Source organism: Rhinoraja longicauda, chromosome 38, assembly GCF_053455715.1.
Source record: "Rhinoraja longicauda isolate Sanriku21f chromosome 38, sRhiLon1.1, whole genome shotgun sequence".
Lineage (NCBI taxonomy): Eukaryota > Metazoa > Chordata > Chondrichthyes > Rajiformes > Arhynchobatidae > Rhinoraja > Rhinoraja longicauda.
Window position 1 is genome coordinate 14,196,713 of NC_135990.1, and position 14,854 is coordinate 14,211,566.

A 14,854-nucleotide genomic window follows, 5' to 3' on the forward strand; every position below is an offset into this window, starting at 1 on the left:
ACTAATGGAAACATCCTCTCCACATCCATTCTATCCAAGCCTTTCACTATTCTGTATGTTTCAATGAGGTCCCCCTCATTTTTCTAAACTCCAGCGATTACCAGTGTCGACAAATGCTCATCATAGGTTAACCTGCTCATTCCTGGGATCATTCTTTTGTAAACCTCCTCTGGACCTTCTCCAGAGCCAGCACATCCTTCCCCGAGATATGCTGCCCAAATTTGCTCACAATATTCCAAATGTGGCCTTACCAGCACCTTATAGAGCATCAACATTACATTTTTGTATACAAGCCCTCTTGAAATAAATGCTAGCATTGAGTTTGCTTTCTTTACTACCGATTCTACTTGCAGATTAACTTTTTGGGAATCCTGCACCAGCAATCCCAAGTCCCTTTGTACCTCCGATTTCTGGATTCTCACCCCATTCAGAAAATAGTCTACTTTTATTCCTACTGCCAAAATGCATGACTCTCCACTTTGCTACACTATATTCCATCTGCCACTTCTCTACCCACTCTCCCAACCTGTCCAAGTCCTTCTGCAGAGTCCATGCTTTCTCTACACTACCTGTCCCTCCACCTATTTTCGTATCATCCGCAAATGTTGCCACAAAGCCTTCGATCCCCTCGTCCAAATCATTAATATACAACGTGAAGAGTAGCGACCCCAGCACCGACCCTTGCGGAACTCCATTAGTCACTGGCAGCCATCCAGAAAAAAAAACCTTTATTGCCACTCTTTGTTTTCTGCCATCCAGCCAACCTGATATCAATGCCTGTATCCGCCCCTTGATACTGTGGGCTCTCATCTTCCTAAGCAGCCTAACGTCTGGTACCTTATCAAAGGCTTTCTGAAAATCTAAGTAAACAACATCTACCGACTCTCCTTTGTCTGTCCTGCTATTTACTTCTTCAAAGAATTTCAGCTAATTTGTCAAGCATTACCTCCCCTTGACAGAGCCATGCTGACTGGCCCATTTTATCGTGGCTCTAGTGATTCCTGAAATATCACTATCAATGCCTCCACTATCTCAGGCATGTGAATGTTCCATCATTTCCACGTTTTTTAAATCCATTTTCCGCGCCTTTTGCATGATTTCTGCGTTTTTCACTTTGCCAAATAAACGGAGAAATTGGATCGAAAAAAAGAAAGAAAAATAAATAAACGATGTATAGACTTGTAATGAACACTAGGGTTCCGCTAGAGGTCGCTAGGGGTTCCTCGAGAAATCTCCCCCGCGATCTGGAAGTCTCCCCGAAAATATGGCATCTAGGCGGGGCAAGGCAGCCAATCTCGACCTCATCGGGACTTCCACAGCCGATCGGTGGGTTGAATTTGCAATCTGCGGCCGAGGCTGTGGAACTCCAGCCCAGCTGAAGCCAGCACATCTATCCCCATAGCCAACTTCCTTGGCCAGCTGGATAAACCAGCAAAGCTCTGGAACCAAGAGTGCCAGAAAATCAGTGGTGGAACTGTAATGAGTAAATATTAAATTTAAGTGCAAGATTATATAACTAAATTAATTAAGACAGGGTTAAAATATAAAACACAGCAGAAAAGCCAATTACCACCTTTTGGGGCTGATTATCAATTAATGTACGAATTTACTTCAAAATGTTATTAGTATACAATGACATATTCACATTATTTTGTAATGTCTGTTTTTACTTTGATGTGCACTAAAATAGGCTTGAAACTGGTAATTTTGTGTGTACATTTTTCAAATAATTTCCAATTTGTACGCCTCGCGCAAGCGCTTGGATCTTTTCCTCTTTTTTTTACCTCACTCACATGCCTGCTATCTCTAAACCCACCTCTTTCAGAACCCTAAGGTGCAGTCCATCCGCCCAGATGACATCCACCTTCAGCCCTTTCAGCTTCCCAAGCACCTCCCTGGTAATAGCCACTCCACTAACTTCCACTAGTGACGGGGATCGCAGCAAACTCAGGGGAGAAAGATGCAAGCATGCCGGTTTTCTCACTTTTTCGTTCCTTATCAAAGGGCCTTGACTTGAAACTTTGATTCTGTTCCCTAAAGATATCTGCTGAGTCCTTTTAAAAATCATTATGATGATGATGACATCATTTTGTATTTTTGCTCCATTTCATGATATCTAACTTATCCAGAACTCTGCTTTTCACATCTTGACTTGCATTAAGTCCTGTTATATCCAAGTGCCCTCCCACTGACCTCTTCTCAATTTCAGGCTACCAAGGCCCACATTTAAAAATCTTCTCTACACAGGGTAATCCCCAGATTTCATAAAATCCTCTTTAACTTTGCTCTGGAGCCTCCTCTGCTCTGTGTCCCAATTCATATATTTTGATGATCTGGCTCAGGCCTACAGTGAGGTTTTTTTTCTCTTGCAGAATTCTATACGGTGACAGAACTTTCAGTAATCCAAGATTTACTCTCCAAAACTCTTTCCTTATACCTCTTCCACTGCCGCTTCCTCTTCAGCAAAATATTTTTCAATAAAATCTAATTATTTTCCTGTTCTTTTATTGTAGTGTATTCTTTTCTTTCCTTTGCAAATCACCTATGCACTATATTAAAGTGTTATTTTATTGTTAACATCCAATAGCTCTTTTGATGAATAATCATTTTTTGTCATTCACGAATGAACAAAATAAAGATTTAATTATCATTTAAGAAATGTCAGGTAACATTCAGGAGAGTTTATCTAAATTTTGAGGGTAAAATAATGCTTTTAAATAATTAATCTGATCCCTGTTTATTTCGATAATTCAAAATCAAGCAGCCTGCTTAGTTTAAAATAACTAAAAGATAAACAGGAAATTTTGCTACAAAGGAAATATTTCACTTACTAGTAGCTTTGAGAGGAAATCCCCAAACTGCCGCAAAATTACAATAATAATAATCCCAAACTAATGAAGGAAATTTTCTGTGTGTGCGTTCATGTTCCAAAACGATACGTTTTTGGGACAGTCTTAAAGGAGGATATGTGATTAACCAGGGCTTCCTAGAATCTGTGAATAAAGACGACACAGAGAAATAGTACGTATATGAGGCCAATTAAAAGAATATTGAAAGTAGTATTGTTGAGGGATACAGGAATAATAGTAGCGTTGGAGTAGATTGCATATATAGACAGGGATGAGACCATGAAGCAATTAAAATCAAACGGTAAAAATTGTAAACTTGAGGCACGGGGAGATAAAAGCCAATCAATAATGGTCAATGAGAATAAGGTTGAGAATAAAGAGAGAGTTATACAACATGGGAACAGGCCCTTTGAATTGAAAGCATTGTCTGTAAGTATCAGCACTTTATTTGCTCCATTTCATCAAACCCAGCTTTTATTGCTCATTTTCTCCCATGTTCAATTGTTATCAAATATGCTTGCAATGAAAGTAAGGTAAATATGGATCAATTTATGTCATGCACAAAATAATATTCCATATATTAAACGTGGTGATTTAGTGTGACTTAATTCCTTTTAGAACAAGATTAGTCAGAAAATTTATCTTGATCAAAATTGTCTTTAAAAAGATTTCATGCTCCCATGGTTACTAATTGATGTAGAACTTGTACTTTTGAATCATTTATTCTTAAATACAGCATGGTTAATTTAATAGAATCAGAAACAAAGCAAATTCTATTTAATATTGGCACTTGGACAACTCATTGGAAACATCTTAGACATAACAATATGTGCTACTGTAGTAAGCTGACACATCAGCTTATTCTCACCCTTTATGATTCGTCTGAGAGCACATTCCAAAACTTTCATCGCTTACTGTTAATGGGCCATTAATGTGCCAAGCTACAGGACAAAAGGGCGAAAGGTTGTGCTAGAATGTTGCAGTGCACTGGACCTGAAGATAAACTTCACTATGATTGGAATAACTAACTTTTTTATAAAAATGCAATGCCGTAAAATTGAATGAGATAGCATAAAGGAAATGGATCAGTTCCACTTGTACGTAGGACCACTTGAATATGACAGCACAAGAGAAAAATATTGTAGACACAATGAATTGCAGAAGCTGGTTTACAAAAAAAGACACAAAGTGCTGGAGTAATTCAGCGGGTCTGGCAGTATCTCTGGTGAACATGGTCAGGTGATGTTTCAGGTCGGGTTCCTTCCATGATAACCATGGTTGAGGGGCAGATGGAAGTCGAACAGCAGGAGAGCAGCAGAAATGAGAGAGAAGGAGTACTGAAAAAGCATCACACAGAACTGTTGGAGAGTGGAGAACTTATACAATGAAGAGACTCGCAAGTAGAAGGAGCAGCGAGAGAGGGTAGAGGAAATCACTAAGGTGGAGCAGTAGGAAAGGGCTCATCACCCACACATTCCTATTATGTCCTTTCTCCCACCCTATCTAAAGAACATTGGAGGATTTTGGTCAATGCCCCCTTGATCTCTTCTCATACCTACTTGCTTCAAAATACTACAATTCAGTTCTGGTGATTTAAAAAAATTTAAGTTTGGCCATCTCTCCTAATGCCTCCCCGCTATCACTTTGTAACACTCAACTATTTCCTCCTTTCCTATCACTTTGTAAGCAAAATATTTGTGTATTACTGTAATAGTTCTCTCAGCATCCCTGTGCAGAATCCCATGTTTGTACTTCATGAGCCTCAGTACTCCAAATACTACCCTTTTTAATATTCTTTTAATATACCCTTTCTAATATTTTTTTAATCATTACTACTAATTTAGGTTTAGGATTGCACCCCTTTCCCCATCCTTCCTGAGCATATTGTATGCAGGGATATTTAATGACTGGTCTTGTCTCTTTTGAGAGGTAAATAAGCAGAGGAAGGTAAATAGATAAAATATACAAATGCATTTAATATTTAAAAAATACTAATGAATTTAACATTCAGGCCATTTATTCAAATGCAAGAATTGGACACGCTTTTAATAGAGGGCGATAACCTGTTACCAGCAATGAGTCACCCACCTGAACTGCAGAGTACCAATGTGTGATATTCAGAAAAGTACAATGGGGAAAATCTCTAATGAGGTAAGAAAAATCAAGAAAATAGCATAAACAGAACTGCTTCTACCCACTGTTATCAGAGTAGTGAATGGTCCTCCCACAAGCTAGGGTGCAGGCCTAATCTTCCAACTAACCTCGATGCAGACCTTTTCTCTAATTTAACGCTACAATGCTGTAACACTATATCTGCACTCCGGTATTTTTATCTTTGCACTACCTGTTGTACTTGTGTATGGCTTGATTATACTCATGTACAGTATGATATGATTGAAAATAGCATGTAAGTAAAGCTTTTCACTGTATCTTGGTACACATGACAATAATAATCCAATCCCAATAAAAACATTGTAAAAACGTGAAAATCCTGCCATATGGGAGAGATGGGAAAAATAACAATAATTAGATGGTAAAATCTACAAAGAAAGACAAATGAAGCTTGCAGAGAAGGTCAAAATTAACAGAAGATTTTATAATTCAGGAAGAAAGGCGATCAATAGCAATGAGGGTCTGTTAAAAACTGATAAGTGAAATTGTAAATTAAAATAATGAAATAGTGGACTGCTTGAATAATAATTGTGTCAGTATTTACAATCATGAAATAGCATACTATCATGAAACACTATATTCTGCACTACACCGATTTTCCACCATCCTTGGTTCCAGAGCCCATCTGGATTATGCTTTTGCCGGACCAACAGAGGCCTCTGAGAGCAGTCCAATGTTACCAGAATGGTCCACCAAAGAGCTGAGATAACTGCCTGCAAAGTCGGCCTCAGAAGACGGCTATAGAAACATAGAAAATAGGTGCAGGAGTAGGCCATTCGGCCCTTCGAGCCTGCACCGCCATTCAATATGATCATGGCTGATCATCCAACTCAGTATCCCGTACCTGCCTTCTCTCCATACCCCCTGATCCCTTTAGCCACAAGGGCCCTCTTAAATATAACCAATGAACTGGCCTCAACTACCTTCTGTGGCAGAGAATTCCACAGATTCACCACTCTCTGTGTGAAAAAAAACTTTCTCATCTCGGTCCTAAAAGACTTCCCCCTTATCCTTAAACTGTGACCCCTTGTTTTTTAGACTTCCCCAACATCGGGAACAATCTTCCTGCATCTAGCATGTTCAACCCCTTAAGAATTTTGTAAGTTTCTATAAGATCCCCCCTCAATCTTCTAAATTCCAGCGAGAATGAGAATGGATCTGCTGGCTCCGGCCAGTCCGGAGTTCTAAAGCTTCGTCTGCAGGCAGCAAATTCGACCCACTGATTGGCCGCGGAAGTCGGCTATGGGAACGGATATGCCGGCTCTGGCTGGGCCGGAGTTCCAGGGCCCCAGCCATGGGGCAAATTCAACTCACCGATGTCCCGATGAGGTTGTCCCGATGAAGTTGAGAACGGCTGCCTCACCCAGCCTAGGCGCCACATTTTCAGGGGATCTTCCAGGGGGAATTTCAAGTGCACTCTTGTAGTTTTGTCCAGATGCTGGAAAATTGGTGGTGGACCTATATCTATGTTTAGTGATGGCACCAAGTTAGTTAGAAAGTATGCATTGTGGATGGAAGCATTAAATACATTGATAGATTAAATGGTTAGGAAAAGCTGTGCAAATTAATTTCAATAGAAGCATATATGAAGTCATCTACATTGGACTAATCTCAGTTCTACATCACTTGGTTTACCAAAATGATTCTTTAACAGCAAGGGTTAAATTACAAGGCAAGATTATTTCTGCTGTTAAAAGAATCTAAAAATTAATACCAGGTCTTGCAGGAGAGAAATTGGGAAACACCTCTAAATAGAAATGGTGGTGAAAGTTTGGAACCCATCTGCAATAAAAGTTGAGGCTAAGTCAATCAATGCTGTAAAATCTGAGATTGATGGATTATGATGAAGGAAAGGCAGATGTAATGATTCAGATCATTAGACAACCCTTGAAAAGCCAAGTGTATTCATATTGCTATAACCCTTTTAATGTAAGAATCACAAATATATTTGAGGTACCAAATTGTTAAATTTGATATGCATAATTGTTTAGGAAAGAACTGCAGATGCTGGCTTAAATCGAAGGTAGACACATAATGCTGGAGTAATTGAGCGGGACAGGCAGCATCTCTGGGGAGAAGGAATGGGTGACGTTTCTGGTCGAGACCCTTCTTCAGACTGATGTCAGGGGAGTGGACAGAGATAGCTCAGAGACAGTATAATTGTTTCATTGGCTTAAAATTACTGACAGATGCATGAATATTTGTATAATTATAATTTCATTTTATAAATATTAATTCACATCTTCATCCTTCAATAATTATACTGTAGTTATATGAAACAATCTATCAAAGAGATTGACATTTGTCCAGCATTTATAATATCAATATTTAATTAGTTCCTTCTGAAAATGAATTAACAAGATTTGGGAAGCTGCACTGCTAAGTTAATCTACTTTTTTTAATTATTTATAAAAGTTAAGAAAAAAGTTCTACAAGATAACTAAAGGATCTGATCTGCAATTTTTTTTTAAAAAGCCCTGTAATATCACACAGCTGGATATTACACATAATAGCTTAGGCGTTAACTTAGTTACATGTTGTTGATTTTTGTTTGACATTGGTAATGTTACTGTAGTCAAGTCAACGTCAATTGCCATTGCTTTTCTCATTGTACTGTTTGTTCATTATATAAGAACTATTATGTTTCACAAGATTAACATGAATCTAGCACTTGTGCCTTTCACTGAAGAAGCTGCACTGTGACATAATTCTTGTGTGCGTCTTTATTCTGTTTATACCCTTATGTTTGACTTAATATTTAGTTTACTGTGTTATCCATCCCACAGTTGTGGGAGCAGTTAACATAGACACACCTCTTTTGTGACATGTCTGCTTGTGAAATTAAGTGTTCCATAGTTGCCACCTGGGAACATGTAATGCAGCATGAATACATTGACGTCAACTTCTGTTAGAATGAAAACCAGACTTTTCACAGATGCACCAGTAATTACATTAAACTCTGAGGAATTACAGTAAATAGAGTAAGAATCAAAGTGAAACCCAATAAAGATGTAATGTAGAATAAAGACAGTCTGCTTTACATGCACATAAGTAGAACCAATGTATCAAATATTTGAATAAACATGTGATAACTTTAAAAGAAAATGTTTATGATTCAGTAAAGTAAAAAAATAATAATCTGATAAACTAGCAAGCAAGTTGATGAGTTTGTTAGCTATCAATATTTCAGTTATTTAATAGTCTTCTCCATTTAATTCACTCATTTTTATGTTCCTGTATTCTTCATTTTCCAATGCTATCACTTCGCCCTCACAACAGATGACAATATTGTTCTTACCTGATATTTAAACTTCCTGCAGATCTAAGTTTGCCAGACATCCTATTTTGACTGGGACACCCATACTCAAAATGAAATTGGCTTCCTTGCACAATAGCAATGAGTCATCAAATATACGTGATGTTCCACACACGTGACTTGCACAGAATGAGTTTAAGGCTGAGAAGAATGACTTTAGGTTAATATTTATACCAGGTTTCAACTGACAAACTCACTGACCAAAATTTTGCAGTCAATGTCAACACTGTAGTCATGGCATCATCCTAGGAAGGAAATCTTGCAGCAAATCTGCCTGTGGGAAAATCTGAGAATTGCCTTGCTGTAAAGGAATTCCCCATCACTACAACAAACCCTGCACACAACTTTGATATCAGCCAAACCTTGACTATGAACTAGTCGGCTGTGAAATCCTAGTGTTTGACGACTGCTGCTGCAGTGTGAGGGCAAAGGAATGGCGAAGGAAGGAGTTGGGAAGAGAGTAGAACAGCTGGGTGAGAGAGGATTGAAGGGAGGTGTATTAAGATGAGAGGAAGGTATATGGAAAAGGGAGGAAAACAATGAGGAAAGGAACAGAGAAGAATAGGGATGAGTAAGATTGTAGGAAGAAAGTGTGTATTCTTATTTAAATAAGAATCTGAGTGCTTCATAGGACTTCAGCCCTTTTTCTTATTTAATTTTCCATGTCTAGCACTCAGCAAAGGTTCAGTACTGAGAACCCTGAGCTGAATGTCCAGGATAATATTTCTCCTAAAATGATCTGACTGATACAATGGCCAGGATTTTGCAGTTAACTGCAAAACAAACCAACACTGCACAAGCCCTACCCACAACATTAAAAATTACAGCTGTACTATCTTTTGCTACAAACTACAAATACCATTGTAACAAATCTAACAGATTTTTTAAAATAAAAATTACAGAAGGAAAATTAGACAGACTTCATTTAATCAACCCCAATTGATGTTCCTTTCTACTATAATAATAGTTATACCTAATGTAGTTCCAACAAAAGTCTACCCCACTATCTTGAACTGATTTTCTGTATTGACTTCATCACATCTCAATTCAGCTAATACATTTCCATTCGAAAGGCATTAGGTTACAAATGGCATTCCGATATCTGCAGGTCAGTTAACTGCTTTTTCACACTACTTGATTAAAATTAATTCAATCTCTCGCCACAAACAGAATTAAACGAAAAGAGAGTGTGCTTTCTTATTTAAATAAGAATCTGATTGCTTCATAGGACCTCAGCCCTTTTTCTTATTTAATTTTCCATGTCTAGCACTCAGCAAAGGTTTAGTACTGAGAACCCTGAGCTGAATGTATATATCAGACTTCAGATATAACTCGGACTCTTGCCACCTGCAGATGTTTTCAGATGACTCTGCAATAGTGGGCTGCATCAGTGATGGGAGGGAAGCTGAATACAGAGGTGTAGTCAACGACTTTGTTGAGTAGTGTGAGCTGAATCACCTGCAGCTCAACACCAACAAGACTAAGGAGTTAATGGTGGACTTTAGGAAGAGAGGAACACCCCTGTCTCCATCAACGGTGTGGATGTGCAGTTTACCAGGGAGTACAAATACCTTGGAGTGTACCTGGACAGTAAACTGGACTGGTCCAGGAACACTGAGGCCCTGTAGAAGAAGGGACAGAGCCGGCTGTACTTTTTGAGAACGCTCCGCTCCTTCAGCGTCTGCAGTAAGATACTGCAGGTGTTCTACCACTCGGTGGTAGCCAGTGCATTTTCTTTGCTGCCCTGTGCTGGGGCAGCAGAGCGAAGGCCGCAGACGCCAATAGAATTAATAAACTGATCAGGAAGGCTAGCTCCGACCTGGGGGCGGAGTTGGATTCATGGGAGGTGGTCTTGGAGGAGAGGATGCTCCTCAAACTGCACCCTGGACAATTCAGCTCACCCCCTCCATGACACACTGGTCAACCTGAGGAGTACCTTCAGCATCAGACTGGTTCCACCACGATGCAGGACAGAACGCCACAGGAGATCCTTCTTCCCTGTGGCTATCAAACTGTACAACTCCTCCCCGTTCTATCGATACGATACGATAAAACTTTATTCATCCCCGGAGGGAAATTGGTCTGCCACAGACACAATACACAACAAGGTACACGAAAAACTTGAAATTAAAAGTGAAAACAAAAAGAAAAAGACAAGTGACTGTTGTCTGGCTGCCGTGTGCACAGCGCCTTCACTGGAACAAATGAACAAACAAACAAATAAACACAGACTTATCCCTTGGGCAGAGGATCCTACAACTACAGTGCGCCCTCCCCTCCCCTCCCCCTCACCGGGTCCCCCTTTGTTCTCCCACCGTCCCTCATGGCAGTCCCCCCACGCTGGATCCCCATTGTTATTCACGGCAGTCCCCCCACGCTGGATCCCCATTGTTATTCACGGCAGTCCCCCAACGCTGGGTCCTCCATTGTTCTTCACGGCGATCCCCTCAAGCTGGGTCCCCATTGTTTTTCCTACCCCCCCTCACGCTCATCGACCGTTGATCGCGGGTCGATTGTGAGGTCCCACCACCGCAGGTCTCCGAGGCTCCCGTTGCCTCCGTGGGGTAGACTGAGACTGAGACTGACTTCCCCCCCCCCAATCTTTGCACATCTCCAATCCTTTCCACTCATCACTTTAATTTCATGTTTCATGTATTTTGTGTTTTTATGATTGTTGGCAGATCAATTTCCCTCCTGGGATAAATAAAGTCCTATCGTATCATATCGTATCGTAAACATTGGAATAGAATTATAATAGTAGCACTTGAATGCCACTATATATCATTGTGCTCCACTTCCTAATAGTCAATACAATAACTAATTTAATATTGTCTGAATCTAAGTGCCATGTCATCTGGCACATACATATCAAATAGAAATTACTGTTGAGATAAAAGGAGAATTTTCCATAACATATGAATTAAAATGTATAAGCAAACAAACAGGAGAGACATCAAATGTAATTGTAAGAATTTCTGGTGAACATTCTTGTTAAGCAAATAAAATTTCAAAACTTTATTCAGAAAATGTGAGCAGCATTGAGGAGGCAGGTATTTAATGCTTAAAGTAATGACTGAGATGCTAGCCCACTTCAGTTAATCATTGTCTCTTGAAACAGGCCCAAGGATCATGACGCTTAATTCCTGCAATTGTTCTTGCTAGCTGATTATTATCATTATTTCTGCGTGTAGCCTGCAGTAACTATATGTTTGTTGGTTATAAACATCAGTAAGAGATCCAATATTGCTGATTTTCGGCGCAGTTTGTCAGTCTTATGTCAGTTAGTAGCACTGTCACATCTGAGCCAGAAATTTGTAAGTTAATACATGTTGCACACTTAAAGATGCTGTCTTTTGGATGTGATCTTAAACCAAAGGCATAACAGATCACATGTCACTATTTCAGATGTCCCAACCCTTCCGAATTTTGCGGAAAGTTTCCGTTTTCTTATTTCATTTCCGCCATTCCGATTTTGCCTCACATTTTTCCGCAAAACACATGCCTCGCCGCTCACCCTGCCCCTCACCCCGCCTCGCCGCTGGCCTGGCCTCGCCTCGCCGCTCGCCCCTGGCCTCGCCTCGCCCCTGGCCTGGGGAGGGAAGGGGGAGGGGAGTGGGGGTAAAGTGGGAGTGGGGGGAGGGGGGTGTGGGGAGGGAAGTGGGTGTGGGGGGGAAGGTAGTGGGGGGGGTGTAGGGGACGTGGACTGTTGTGATTTGCTGTTGAAGACCACTGGAGCAAGTATGTCTTCAATGAAATTAGGTATGTGCAGTTTTAAACAAAACTCTTTCTTCATAACTTAGTCATACATTTTATGACCATTGTTCTTTTATTCAATACCAAGAGAATTGGGATGTGTAAGGAAAAAGCAAAATAGAAAAAACAAAACAATTTTTTCTTTGTGTTGTAAAAAGTATTTCTGTTCAATAACCTTTCTATAAATAGCAGAATATACACATTATAGGCCTGAGATTGTACATGTAGTCCAAGAACTACAGACTGTTGTAAATAATAGTCGTTTTTCACACATGAATGTAGTGCAACACGTATGCGCATTTGCTGTGCATATTTTTTTTTGCTGAAGTGTTGCATTACGCACCAAAATTCTGAATTTTGGACATCAAAATTATTAATTTGTAAAATCAAATGTTGGGAGGTCTGCTATTTTGTAGAAAATGGAAAGTATACACTTGCACTGGACAATATTCTCAGAAATCTGGTTCTTGTCTTATTGCTGTTTGTGGAAACTTGCTTTTTGCTAAATGATTGTTCTGCTTCAAATATTATAGCAGTGACTAAACCCCCAAAAGGCATAATTTTTGTAAGATCTTTCAAAGTTCTGATGTAATGGAAGGTAGTTAAAGCAAATCTCTCTTTCTCTTCAGTCTCGAAATTTAGCTTGCACTTCTCAAAAGATAAGTTGCCATGTTTTCTAAAGTGCTGACACTTTGTTGACACAAGTGCTTGTTTAGACTATTAAACAAATAGGTAGTATTGTTGGTTGGATGGTTCATTTGCCTGATAACGTCTGGAAAGAACCTGTTCCTGAATCTGCAGGTGTGTGTTTTCACACTTCTATACCTCTTACCTGATGGGAGAGGGGAGAAGAGGGCGTGGCCAGGGTGCGACTTGTCCTTGATTATGCTGGTGGCCTTGCCGAGACAGCGTGAGGTATAAATGGAGTCAATGGAAGGGAGATTGGTTTGAAAAATTGGGCTGCGTCCAAAATTCTCTTCAATTTCTCGCAGTCTTCGATGGAGCTGTTCCTAAACCATGCTGTGATTTTGACAAAATATTTGGAGTATATTGGCTAGTCATTGTCAACTTCCAGCTTTATCAGAAGAGCAAGCATAATATATCTTGGCAATCTCAAGTACTGATACTAGTTTCATTATTCTGTTACCTAACCAAGAAATCACAAACATTGTCTACATCACTGGTGCCACAAGTACCATTGACTGCAGTGAATCTGCTCTGCTATCTCTGTTAACTTAGTGGAGCAAAATACTGGTTTATTAGAAAATCATGCCAATCCAATCACTATGAGAAAATTGTTTTATTAAGCAATTAATAATGAGATAACTGTTTGCATTATTAAAATAAATTTAAGAAACAAGCAAAAGCAAGCCAGTGTTAACATATTCTTCCTGCAGTTATAGATTCCTGGCAACAGCGAATGTACGAGTATCTTCTGTTTTGGACCTTTGATATCACTCACAATCCCATTCCAAAGGTGTAGTCTCTCATTATTTCAACATGATCAAAATTACTTCCTGTCATCTGAACTGTCCTTAAGTCACATGACTAATCATTATATCACACAAGCTTTAATAAAGTAATAAATAATGAGAATTTTGACTATTACCACTTAGATGTTTTAATATAATATTGCAACATCAGATTAATAAACTAAGAATGCATCACTGTTCTAAACCACTTGTACATTGCACCACACCTTGTCAAAACAGTATCTTCTGAAAATGCATCACAGACTGGACATATATTGGAGGGTACCACACCCACCCCCAACAATGATTTTTCATCTTCAGTGGTGTCTTGTGCAACAACTTTGTCCCTTTTGTGGCTCTTATTGTAGTGATGCACAACGGCTGTGGTAGAACTGAAGCTAGTCTAAGTTCTATTTGTAGTTTAGATTTCAAGATTTCAAGATCAATTTATTGTTACATGTATCAATTAAGGTAAATGAAATTTGAGTTGCCATACAGCCATACTAAGTAAAAAGCAACAAAACACACAGCCACATAAAATAAAATTTAACATAAACATCCACCACAGTGAATTCCACATTCCTCACTGTGATGGAAGGTAATAAAGTTCAATCAACTTCCTCCATGTTCTCCATCCGCTGTTGAACCATCCACAGTCGGGGCAATCAGAGCCCCCACAGCCGACGGTCCGCAGTTGGGGCAATCAGAGCCCCCGCAGCCGATGGTCCGAAGCCCTCGCGTCGGGATGATCGAAACTCCCACGTTGGGACGGTTGGAATTCTCTCCGTGGCATGGAGCTCCCAAGTCGGCCTCTTTTTACCATAAACCACGGGCTTCACGATGTTAAAGTCCGCAGGCCCCGCGGTTGGAGCTCTCCACAGTCGATCCCCGGCAACGGGGTCACAAGCTCCGCGATGGTAATGTCCATGCCACACCAGCAGCATGAAGCGCCGGGCCGTTTAGTTTAGTGGAAACTGGCCCTTTGGCCCACCAAGTCTACTCCGACCATTGATCATCCATACTCTATTTTTATGTTATCCCACTTTCTCATCCAATCCCTACACACCATGGGGTAATTTACAGGTGTGAATTAACCTCCAAACCCATGTCTTTAGAATGTGGGAGTAAACTGGAGCACCCAGAGGAAACCCATGTGGTCACAGGGAGAATTTGCAGGCTCCGCACAGACAGCACCTGAAGCACCAGGATCAAACCCCGGTCTCTGGTGTTGTCCCTCTAGATGGCATGTCAGCTGTAAAAATAAATGTTCTTCCTTGAAATGTGGCGTTCAC